Genomic DNA, 12,400 nt, shown 5'->3' with positions numbered 1-12,400 from the left:
ACGACACCTAGATCCCTTTCTTGTTCCGTGACTCCTAACGTGGAACCTTGCATGATGTAGCTATAATTCGGGTTCCTCTTTCCCACATGCATCACTTTGCACTTGCTCACATTAAATGTCATCTGCCATTTAGACTCCCAGTCTCCCAGTCTCGTAAGCTCCTCTTGTAATTTTTCACAATCCTCCCGCGATTTAACGACTTTGAATAACTTTGTGTCATCAGCAAATTTAATCACCTCACTAGTTACTCCCATCTCTAGGTCATTTATAAATATGTTAAAAAAAGCAGCGGTCCCAGCACAGACCCCTGGGGAACCCCACTAACTACCCTTCTCCATTGAGAATACTGAACATTTAACCCTACTCTCTGTTTTCTATCTTTTAACCAGTTTTAAATCTACACTAGAACACTGTCTCCTATTCATGACTCTCCAGTTTCCTCTGGAGTCTTTCATGAGGTACTTTGACCAATGCCTTCTGAAAATCCAGATACACAATATCAACTGGCTCACCTTTATCCACATGTTTTTTTCACCCCTTCAAAGAAATGTAGTAGATTGGTGAGGCAAGATTTCCCTTCACTAAATCCATGTTGACTTTGTCTCATTAATCCATGCTTTTGAATATGCTCTGTAATTTTGTCCTTTATAACATTTTGCCCAGCAGACATGAACACCCAAATGCAGATGTTACCTCACTCTGATCTCTTCTACTATCAATTACACTGGAGGCTGGACAAACTACTCTACTCTTCTCACTCTTAATAACAGAAAAATGCAGATCAAAAAAAAAGCAAAATTTGTTTTATTTATTTAATCACTTTTCATATCCATCTTTCCAATGAGGCTCAAAAAGAGGCACAATATAAATAAATACAGGAGTTCTTTTACTAAACCACGTTAAGTGTTAACACGCACTTAACACGGGAAAAATGCTTAATGCTAATCAATTTTGCAGTAATTTGCCTGTAAGTACACACTAATTGCATGCTTTTTTTTGTTGTTGTTGTTTTACCAGGAACAGGTGTGTCATGGGTGGGGAATGGAAGTGTTATCCAGCTAGTGCATTTACTCAGACAACGCGGGAGCACTTTAATAATTTTTGCAGATCTCACATACTAAGAGAAAAATTAGCACTGGACCTGCAAAAAGAAAAATGCACTGTTTTTAGGCTGCACGGAAATCAAAGTGTATTGCTATAAAATATGCTTTCATTTAGGGCAAATGCAGCTCCGCACGACTACATTTAGTCATGGTCAGTTACGCCAACTAAAACCTTGTGCAAATTCCGATCCCTTAATTAGGTGCGGCGCAGGTGCATCGCGCACAGATTTTAGAAATGCCCACTACCCGCCCACTTTTCAACTACGCGACTTAGAATTTACTTGCACCACATGACAGAATGCGCTTAGCACTGTGGTTCCCAAATCTGGTCCTAGAGGCACCCCAGACAGGCAGGTTTTCAACGTATCCACAGTGAATATTCAGGAGAGAGATTTGCATGCATTGCCTCCACCGCATGTAAATCTACCTCATGAATATTCATTGTGGATATCCTGGAAACCTGGCTGAGGTGCCTCCAGGATCAGGTTTGGGAACCGCTGGCTTAGCAAATAGGGCAGATAAATTCTAATTAATGCCAGTTAGTGATAATTGCTTGTTAACATCCAATTATCAGCACTGATTAGCTTGTTGACGAATTAATTTATGCACATTGTTATGGAATACGCTTCAATTGAGGCGCAATATCCCAGGGTTAGTGTGTAGGAAAGTTTCTCCTTAAAACACCCACTTCTTAATGCTTTTTAGTAAAAGGACCCCACAATGAATCATAAAATCCTGCTGATTTCCAACATCAAGGTTTAAATTGACTCATAGCAACGTGGTAACACACAGTAAGAAGAGAATTCGGGTGCATTTTGTAAGTATGGGATCTGCAAGACTATTTCTAGAGGGAGATTGCTAGGAAGTCCTTTGTAACAAAAAGAAATTACTGTTGGTAGCTGGATCTGGTAACCCCCACCCCCATTCTTTGCATATAAGGTAGGCGGGGTAATATCACATTGGGATTTCTAAATGAAAACCAGGCGGGCATGTCTGCAGGTCCACCCCAGCAATCCCTTCTTTCCCTGTGGGGCAGTCTCTACTTTTCCCCAGAGAGGGCCTGTAGCATTTTTAAAGGGGCCTTCACCACAGAGAAAGCGAATGCTACATACCTGTAGAAGGTATTCTCCGAGGACAGCAGGCTGATTGTTCTCACTGATGGGTGACGTCCACGGCAGCCCCTCCAATCGGAACACTTTCTAGCAAAGTCCTTTGCTAGTCCTCGCGCGCCGATGCACACCGCGCATGCGCGGCCGTCTTCCCACCCGAACCGGCTCGTACCGGCCAGTCTCATATGTAGCAAAACAAAGAGAAGGGAAGACACAACTCCAAAGGGGAGGCGGGCGGGTTTGTGAGAACAATCAGCCTGCTGTCCTCGGAGAATACCTTCTACAGGTATGTAGCATTCGCTTTCTCCGAGGACAAGCAGGCTGCTTGTTCTCACTGATGGGGTATCCCTAGCCCCCAGGCTCACTCAAAACAACAACCATGGTCAATTGGGCCTCGCAACGGCGAGGACATAACTGAGATTGACCTAAAAAAATTTACCAACTAACTGAGAGTGCAGCCTGGAACAGAACAAACATGGGCCTAGGGGGGTGGAGTTGGATTCTAAACCCCGAACAGATTCTCCCAAAATTAAGACAAGAGGGAGGGGGAGGGGGTATGTTAAAAGGTGGGGGGGACTTTTTTTTGGATGTTAAATTTGTTGAGTACCTCCAATGTTCAGGCTTTTGATTTATAGTGAAAAGTAAATGGAGTATGTTGGATGTTTAACCTGTCGAAACCTCAATAAAAATGTTGAAACATAAGCTTGTCTCCCAAATGAGAGCAGAAAAATATCCAAAACGGACGTCCGTCTCATAGGCATTTTCAAATAGGAAATACATCACGAATTCCTGTTTGAAAATGCGAGAGACAGATGTCCATGTGCTGGAGATATTTTACAAACCAGAACGTCCAAATTGTGAACGGCGAGAAACAAGTATGACAACATGCGAGAGACAGATGTCCATGTGCTGGAGATATTTTACAAACCAGAACGTCCAAATTGTGAACGGCGAGAAACAAGTATGGCAACATGCGAGAGACAGATGTCCATGTGCTGGAGATATTTTACAAACCAGAACGTCCAAATTGTGAACGGCGAGAAACAAGTATGACAACATGCGAGAGACAGATGTCCATGTGCTGGAGATATTTTACAAACCAGAACGTCCAAATTGTGAATGGCGAGAAACAAGTATGGCAACATTCTTAGCAAATGGCCACACTGATATCCATGGAGAGCAGAAAGGCAGCCTAGTGATTAGTGCAATGGACTGTAAGTCAAGAGACCCAGGTTCAAATCCCACTGTAATTATTATTTTGTAACTGTGAGTCCTCCAGGAACAGCAAAATACCTATTGTACACCACTTCAATAGCCTTGAGGCTTGCAGGTGCCTCATATATTTAAGTATAATACACTAATATATGGGTTACTCAATTCCAGTTTAGTTGCATGGTTATGAATAGAAATCAAACAAAGTAAAACATGGAAAAGAAAATAAGATGATACCTTTTTTATTGGACATAACTTAATACATTTCTTGATTAGCTTTCAAAGGTTGCCCTTCTTCGTCAGATCGGAAATAAGCAAATGTGCTAGCTGACAGTGTATATAAGTGAAAACATTCAAGCATTACTATGACAGTCTGACAGGGTGGGAGGATGGGGGTGGGTCGGAGGTATGCATGGGGACATCAAAGCATATCATTGATATTCTAACAGGATGGGTGTGGATAGGTGAGGGGTGGGGTGATCAACAGAGACATACAGCTTTATGGTTTATAATGGGCTAGGAACCCCAGGTCCTTGTTAAGTCAATTTACATAGACATCACATGAACAATACAGCCAGTAGGGCCCCCACCACGGTGGGACAGCACTTCACAGAACCAGGACACTGTACCAGTGATTTCACAGTGAGACTACTGAAAGGTAACTTTAAAACCATACAAGAACATAAGACCTTTGAAGTCAGAATGATTGAATATTTTAACACCCAACAGAAAGGACTTACTGTAACAAGGATCTGGGGTTCCTAGCCCATTATAAACCATAAAGCTGTATTTCTCTGTTGATCACCCCCACCCCTCACCTATCCACACCCATCCTGTTAGAATATCAATGATATGCTTTGATGTCCCCATCCCTACCCACCCTGTCAGACTGTCATAGTTAATGCTTGAATGTTTTCACTTATATACACTGTCAGCTAGCACATTTGCTTATTTCCGATCTGACGAAGAAGGGCAACCTTCGAAAGCTAACACTACCCTTTAGCTTCCCATTGTCCCCTTCCAATTATTTCTATGTTGATGTCCCATTGTCATATTCCTAATTTGATATTTGAATGTCTCGTATATCTTTGCACAATGTAATCCATAACCAAATTGTAACAAATGTATTTCTATTATTCATATCCTATTGTAAGCCACACTGAGCCCGCAAAAAGGTGGGAAAATGTGGGATACAAATGCAATAAATAAATAAGAAATGTATTAAGTTATGTCCAATAAAAAAGGTATCATCTTATTTTCTTTTCCATGTTTTACTTTGTTTGATTTCTATTCATAACCTTAAGAGTGGACTAACACGGCTACCACATTCCTCTAGTTTAGTTGCACAAACTTCTCTATCATCATTACTCAGCAACTACATTATCCACCGACTGGGCAAACGCCTTTGACGGTACTATGTAAGCCACATTGAGCCTGCAAATAGGTGGGGAAATGTAGTTGGGCATTTTGAGATTCCATATGCTTTGAAAATAAGTTCCAAAGACTATGTGTTTATCAAAATAGCCCCTTCAAACCTAGACAACCGATTATGAAATTTCCCTCAGTATCTCTCACTTAGGTGTAGTAGGCAACATACAAGTTGTAAAAATAAATAAATAAATATTGAATAAGGCACTGCAGTAATGATCTCTCTCTCCTTCTGCAAATTCTGTTTAACACTGCCCTCTGTCGTCTGTCACTGAACCACTTTCCAATCCGATCTACCAACTTGGGACTGCTCTATACATTTATAAGGGCTGTGGGAGGTCTGAGAGCTAATGCGGTTCTTCAGGAAAAGAGACCCAAGAGTTATGTGCAATATACAAGAAACCCTTCTGTCTTCTTTAGAGAGCTGTTGAGAAGCTGAGAAGTTAGCTGCTAGGATAGAATAGGGCAAAAAAATTAGAAGGGAGCAGATTATTTGTAAATAATTAGGAATGGGGAAAGGCAAGTTATTGATTTTAGCTTGTTTTTAAAGCTGAGCTGTTACCAGAACTACTCCGAGCCAGAGACGCACCCTGTGCAACACATACCTTGTGACCCTCCCCTGCTCACTATGTTGCAGCCAAGAGGAGACAATGGATGGGGGAACAATTTTGGTGTCCCACCTCCCTTGCACCACTTGGTATGGCCCTGGCTGTTACAGTGTAAACCAAGGGCTCCGGATCTGGTATCGATTGCTCGTCCTGACTCTTTCTGAGGACAGGGAATAAAGATTATCAGTTCATCATCTCTTCTGACAGGTTAAGAAGAACTGAAGGATTTATGGAAATGCTGACTCTTTTTGCAGAATCAATAACACAGATAGTTGCAAAATTATCATCCAGTCAAGGAAACGGGAGCTAGGATGTCCTGCCCTAAGAGTATCGAACCATCATAAGAATACTGAACTGTAAGAGGTGATTTTAGAAGACTTTGGGGCTCATTTTCAAAGGTTACTATGGAACTTTGTAAGTCTAGGTGCTTTGAAAATATACCACTGTCAGCTTTACACATGTCAATGCCCCTGTTTACACAGCTTACACAATTTCCAAGGGAACATGTTGGAGGTGTGTTTTGAGCGGTCTATAAAAATATATTTCTGATTTCACAATGGCAATAGATGTGTGTTAAAAAAAAAAAAAAAAGGACATGGGTGCTTAAACTTCAAACAGCCCAAAACACTGCAGTCAGACTCATATTTGGAAAAACAAAATACGCAAGTACCAAACCCCTAAGAGAAAAGTTGCACTGGCTTCCACTCAGTGGCGTTCCTAGGGGGGCTGACACCCGGGGCGGATCGCCAATGCACCCCGCCCCCTGGGTGCAGCATGACCCCCCCCCCCCCCCCGTGAAAGGACACCCCCCGCGAAAGCACCCCCCGCCCAGGTGCACGCCACTGGGGGAGGGTGCCGCACGCGCCTGTCCGTCGTTCGTTCCATGCTCCCTCTGCCCCAGAACAGGAAGTAACCTGTTCTGGGACAGAGGGAGCATGGAACGAATGACGGACAGGCGCGCGCACGCGGCACCCCCCCCCCCAGCGGCGTGCACCCAGGGCAGACCGCCCCCCCCTAGGAACGCCACTGCTTCCACTTAAAGAACATATTACGTTCAAGGTCTGTACTCTGGTTCATAAAATCATTCACGGAGATGTCCCGGCCTACATGTTAGACCTTATTGACTTGCCACCCAGGAACGCTAAGAGATCAGCACACACATTCCTGAATCTTCACTTCCCCGGCTGTAAAGGACTAAAATACAGATTAATACATGCATCCAGCTTTTCCTACATGAGTACGCAGTTGTGGAACGCATTGCCATTTGACCTGAAAACAGTTTACGACCTAATCAACTTTCGTAAATCACTGAAGACTCATCTCTTTAACAAGGCATACCACAATGATCCATAATAGGAACTGTAACGCACCACCATTTTATCTGATATTTTGAATGTTTTCTCTCTATACCTGATAGCTTAATTTTATTATGTCATCCATGTTTCTTTATGTAATACCAATTGTATCTTTTACTCTGGATTGGCGAATGCCATGACGGCAGTGGCATACCAAGGGGGGGGTGGGGGCGGTCCGCCCCGGGTGCACGCCGCTGGGGGGGGGGTGCCGCGGCGCGCGCCTGCTCCGAGTTCGCTAAACTTCTTTGCCTGTTCGCTGCAGCTCCCTCTGCCCCGGAACAGGTTACTTCCTGTTCCGGGGTAGAGGGAGCTGTAGCGAACGAGCAAAGAAGTTTAGCGAACTCAGAGCAGGCGCGCGCCGTGGCACCCCCCCCCCCCAGCGGCATGCACCCGGGGGGGGGTGTCATTTTGCCGGAGGGGGTGAAAGGTGTAATTTAGTGGGGGGGCATGCTGCACCCGGGAGGGGCCCATCGGCACTCCGCCCCGGGTGCCATCCAGGCAAGGAACGCCATTGCATGACGGAAAACTGTAAGCCACATTGAGCCTGCAAATAGGTGGGAAAATGTGGGATACAAATGCAACAAATAAATAAACTTGCTCTGAAGCAGGCATCAGCTAACTGCTCGTTTGGAAACGGGGTTTTCACCGATGACTGAGGAGGTAATTATGCTGTTTAAAACAACCATGAAAATTCAGTGAAAGATTTTTTTCACTGTGATCCTTCAATGATACTTCTTAAATGCCCAGGTTTTTGAAATCAGCATTTACACACTAAAAAACCCTGAGGGCTCCATTTACTAGGTTGCGCTGTGGGCGTGAACTTTTTAGTGTGTGCTAATGCTAGAAACACCCATAGAAATATTATGGGTGTCTCTAGCATTAGCGAATGCCAAAGCGTTAGCATGCCTACAGCGCAGCTTAGTAAACAGGGCCCTGAGTGAGGTTGGTCTTTTTTTAATTTTTTTTTAACACGCTTCTTTCTAAAAGGCTGTTCCCACAGTACAGCCCCCCCCCCCCAAATTCTACATATGGTGCATTGAGTTGAATGTGCAATTAAACTGAATGAGCCAATTAGCATTGATAATTGGGAGCAATCAATTATCTGTGCTAATTCAAGTTTATGTGCATATATTTACATGCCCAGATCTGCCTGTAAATATTATGTGGCTCCAAAGAGGGGGCCATGGAAGGGTCCCACAATTTATGCTCGCTGTTATAAAGGGGATCTGTGTCTAACTGAGGCTTGGGGATTTGCATCAGGTTTCCGTTGGTGCACGTGGTCATGGCTAAAAGTAGTCGCGGTTCCTGGCTATTCTATAAACAGTGCCTAATGTTCAGCACTTAGCACATTTTTTTTACTTAACGCCAATTTTTTTTTGCATCATTTACAGAATTCATTCCTTTACGTGTATATCCTGGCATCTTTTATGTGTAAGCTAAGTTAGGCTGGCTGGGCGGCGACTCTGAAGCTTTTTTTTTTCTCCACTTTAAGCACATATGATTAAGCTCACAACAGAGTGGGTGTTCTACATTAGAGTTACACAGCTAGTGTGAGTCTGTGTGGGGAATTTCATCTTTATGTGTGTCATAAAAGGCTCTGCATTCAACAAACCTTTTGTAAAACATTTGGGGGAACTGTGAATTTCCTGATCTGGACATCTCAAGTGTTCCCTGTATGTCCTATGCAAAATTCAAAGAGTTACCTTTCGAACAGGGCCACCGAGAGACTGAGCTGGTGGCCCCAGACCACCACATAGCAAGACTATAAAAATTAGGGGGGGGCACATCGTGCCCCAGCCCAGCTCCCAACTCCACCTACCTTGACTGGTGAGGGTCCCCAAGCTCTGCCAGAAGAAGCCTTCCTCCAGCGCTGTTCTCCGCCACATTCCCTGCCCTGCGGATGCTTTTCCCCTCACATTGCGCATGAGAGGGGAAAAACAGCCACAGGGCAGGCAATGCGGTGGAGAACAGCGCTGGAGGAAGGTCTTCAACCAAACTAGAGGCCCTGAAACCGTGTGTCTGCTCCTCCCCAGCCTTTAAGGGGGGCCTGGCCCCAGAGTTTTCTCTCCTGATCACCCGGGTCCCATCAGGAAGAGAGACAGACCCTTGTGCTGGGCCCCCCTTGGAGGCAGGGCCTGGGGGAATTCCCCCCCCCCCCTTTGGCGACCCTGCTTTGGAATACCACACTAATGTGTCGAATACAGAACATTACCATGGAAAGACCATTCAGAATGTTATCATGGGTTTGTCACTCTATACTGTACCAAATCCAGAGCATAACTACTTGGATACCACTCCATAGCAAGCCAAAGGCAGAATGTTACCATGGGAATTCCACTCTATATCGTGCCAAATATAGACTGTTACCATGGAAATTCTGCATTATAGCAGGCCAAATCCAGAATGCTTCCATAAGAATACTGCTCTGTAGTATTAGAGTCCATTAGTCTTTTGAAGGAATGATTTTGGGATGCATTTGTGTACCTCCAGCTTCAGAAAGCACTTCAGACTTATGTCCTGAAGGTAAAATATCTGCTCACAAAGCAGAAATGACTGCCATTTTCCCATCTATGCTACCCAGTGGTCTGTGGTGTTAATCCATGCAGGGGATTAATAGGCTGCAGTAGACGTCTGCGGCTTCCATGGGCACATTTTTCATGAAAGTCTTTCACTTGAAAACAGCCAATACTAAACCAATTAATAACTTGTAGTACCTACCTCATTTTAAAATATTGACTTTTGAGGAGGGGTTTCAATCCTGTTTACTATGACAGCAAAGGAAGAAATTGTGTGATCATGTTAGCAACCTGTGTCCTCAGCTTTCAGCATGAGAAAGGAAAGAGCAAGGTCAGCATAGGCGTGAAACTTTGCAAGCACTAGGAATATTCAGGTACAGGAGAAAAAAGGTAGGCTGCATGGACCATTATTGTGTCGTCTGTGGCTGTATTTGTGACATGCCTCTTTCACAGAGTACATATATGAGCCCATATTATTAAAAAAAACAAAGCAGGAAGACCCAGCCCTGTTTCAACTCCATTGCATGAATGAACTTGTATTTCTAATCCCCAGAGAAAGGCAGGTCTGCAATCCATGACAAAGCTAGAGTTGACTCAGCCTGTCACTTCTCACTATCACCATGATCTCTCTCAATGTCTTTTCATATATACTAATACAGTTCTTAAAAGATGAGTGTTGGGGCTGTATCTGCTGTTACAGAACAGTCCTGCTGATACTGCTCCCGTCCTGCATCAGTTCAGCACTTCCATGAGTGGACAGCACAGACCACAGAAACTCCATCATTCTGTCACAGATGGGCCAAGCTGGGGGGGGGGGTCCTTTTTACTAAAGTGTGCTAAAAAAAATGGTTTGCGATAGTGTAGGCGTGGGTCTTTGGAGTACGCCAATTCATTTTTCAGGGCACCTGTAAAAAAAGGCCTTTTTTAAAATTTTTGCCGAAAATGGACTTGCAGTAATCGGGTAGTAATAACCTATGCAGGCCAAATGCCACTTGGCACGTGTAGCTGACAAACGCCAGAAAGTAAAAAAATATTTTGGCCACACGTAGCGTACACACACCAAAAATTTAATTATCGCAAGGGCCATGTGATAGCTGTGTGGTAACTCCATTTTGGCACATGTTGGGTGTGCGTAGACGCTTATGTGACTTAGTAAAAAGGCCCCTGGGTCTTTGAGAGTCCTTATTCTTGACTAACCTATCAATATTTCTGTCTTTAATAGGGAGTTGGGGAACCTCCACAAGTCTCTTTCCAGCCAGGAAAATGAACACAACCTGCCAGGCAGCTGACCACTTAACTGGTTCACAGCACTAAAGTTTTAAATTGTAGTACTGTCTGCCTGAGTCTCAAAGCTCACCCTGCTTCAGAGACATTTACCCAGTGGCGTTCCTGGGGGGGGGGGTGGGTGCGGTCCGCCCTGGGTGCACGCCGCTGGGGGGGTGCCACGCGCGCCTGTCCTCCGTTCGTTCCATGCTTCTTCTCTGCCCCGGAACAGGTTACTTCCTGTGCCGGGGCAGAGAAGAAGCATAGAATGAACAGAGGACAGACAGGCACGCGCGGCGCCCCCCCCCCCCCCCCAGCGGCGCGCACCCGGGGGGGGGGGTTCTTTCGTAGGGGATGTCCTTTCACCGGGGGGGTCGCACTGCATCCGGGGGGCGGGGCGCATCGGCGATCCACCCCGGGTGTCAGCCCCCCTAGGAATGCCACTGCATTTACCCCCCTCCCTGAAGCCCCAGAAAAGTCAAAAAGTCACAAACTTAAAAAAAAAAATAAGGAGAAGAGAGGTCTTTCCATCAACAGATGCCATATTTACAAATATCAAGCAAGTGAACCTCAATATTGTGACGCACCAATTCATGTGAACGAATACACAACTAACACATTAAAGCACAAGGATGAAAATCTGTGAATTCATGCACAGCACTGACCATAAAGAACACATATCTAACAAGGGATAAAGCAAAAGGTCTCCCCTAGCTAGTAACTGCACATCCAAGACTACCTGAAAATAAAAGGACTGGAACCAAAAGCCAAAAGAATGACAATCCTAAAAGAAAGAAAAGAAATCAGTACTGCAAGTCCCATAATGCAGCAGGATGGGGTGGTCACAAATACAGGACTGTTCCAAAACCTCCAGCCTGGACCTTGGTAACTCAGCATCTCTGGAAACGTAGTCCTAGCAAAATCAAACACACAACTCAAGGAGGTCCGTGATGGGAAGTGGCAATCCTCATAATGATACCATTTCAAATGTATATAGGGAAAGATCTACTGCACCTGAATGTCACTTTCCTTGAGTAAAAAGACATGAGCTAAATCAAAACCGTGTTAACTCTAGCTGTGCCACTTAGCAAGCTCCCCACCCTCTCTCCAAAAGCCAGCTGCTGACCTTTTGCAGATCAGAGTATTTTTCATTTTCTGTGCTAATAAAAAAGCTTCCAGATAAACCACTTCCTCCCAGAATTCCCTCCTGGTGCCCATCATGATCATAAACCTGCCACAATCAATCAACCACCTAAACAGTCAAGTCAGCTCTTTTCTGGAGCAATCCTGGAATCGCTGCGGCTGGCCAGGGCCTTTTCACATCTAATTCAAATGCAGCATTGCAGGTCCATGGCAAAAGCTGGGGTCTGATACCTGTCCCAGAACTTCCAAGTCACCCAGTTCCAGGAGAGAGAATTTCGATTAGTCCTGCCTTTCTGACAACCTCATCCTTATCTGCAGCATTGATTTCAATGGATAGAATCAGGGACTACAGATCCCACACTGCTGTGGGATGCAAGTTTAAAACTAGGATTGGCCAAAAGTCTGCTCTTTGATTACCTATGAATATTGACTCTGGGTCCTTGCTCCCTTGTCATGCCCTTTGCACCTCCATGTGTTTTTCTAGGCACCTGCCAACTGTTATTCAGCGCACTGGAATTCCTGGCTGGTTATTAAATAGCACTTAACCAGGAATCTGCAAATATTCAGCGGATGATAGCTGGTTAGCTCCCACTGAATAATCATGGTCAGTGCATAGCGGCTAACTGGTTATATCACGTGATATAACTGGCTATCCACGAATAT

The sequence above is a fragment of the Microcaecilia unicolor genome, chromosome 11 (assembly GCF_901765095.1).
Source record: "Microcaecilia unicolor chromosome 11, aMicUni1.1, whole genome shotgun sequence".
Lineage (NCBI taxonomy): Eukaryota > Metazoa > Chordata > Amphibia > Gymnophiona > Siphonopidae > Microcaecilia > Microcaecilia unicolor.
This window is presented reverse-complemented; position numbering follows the sequence as displayed.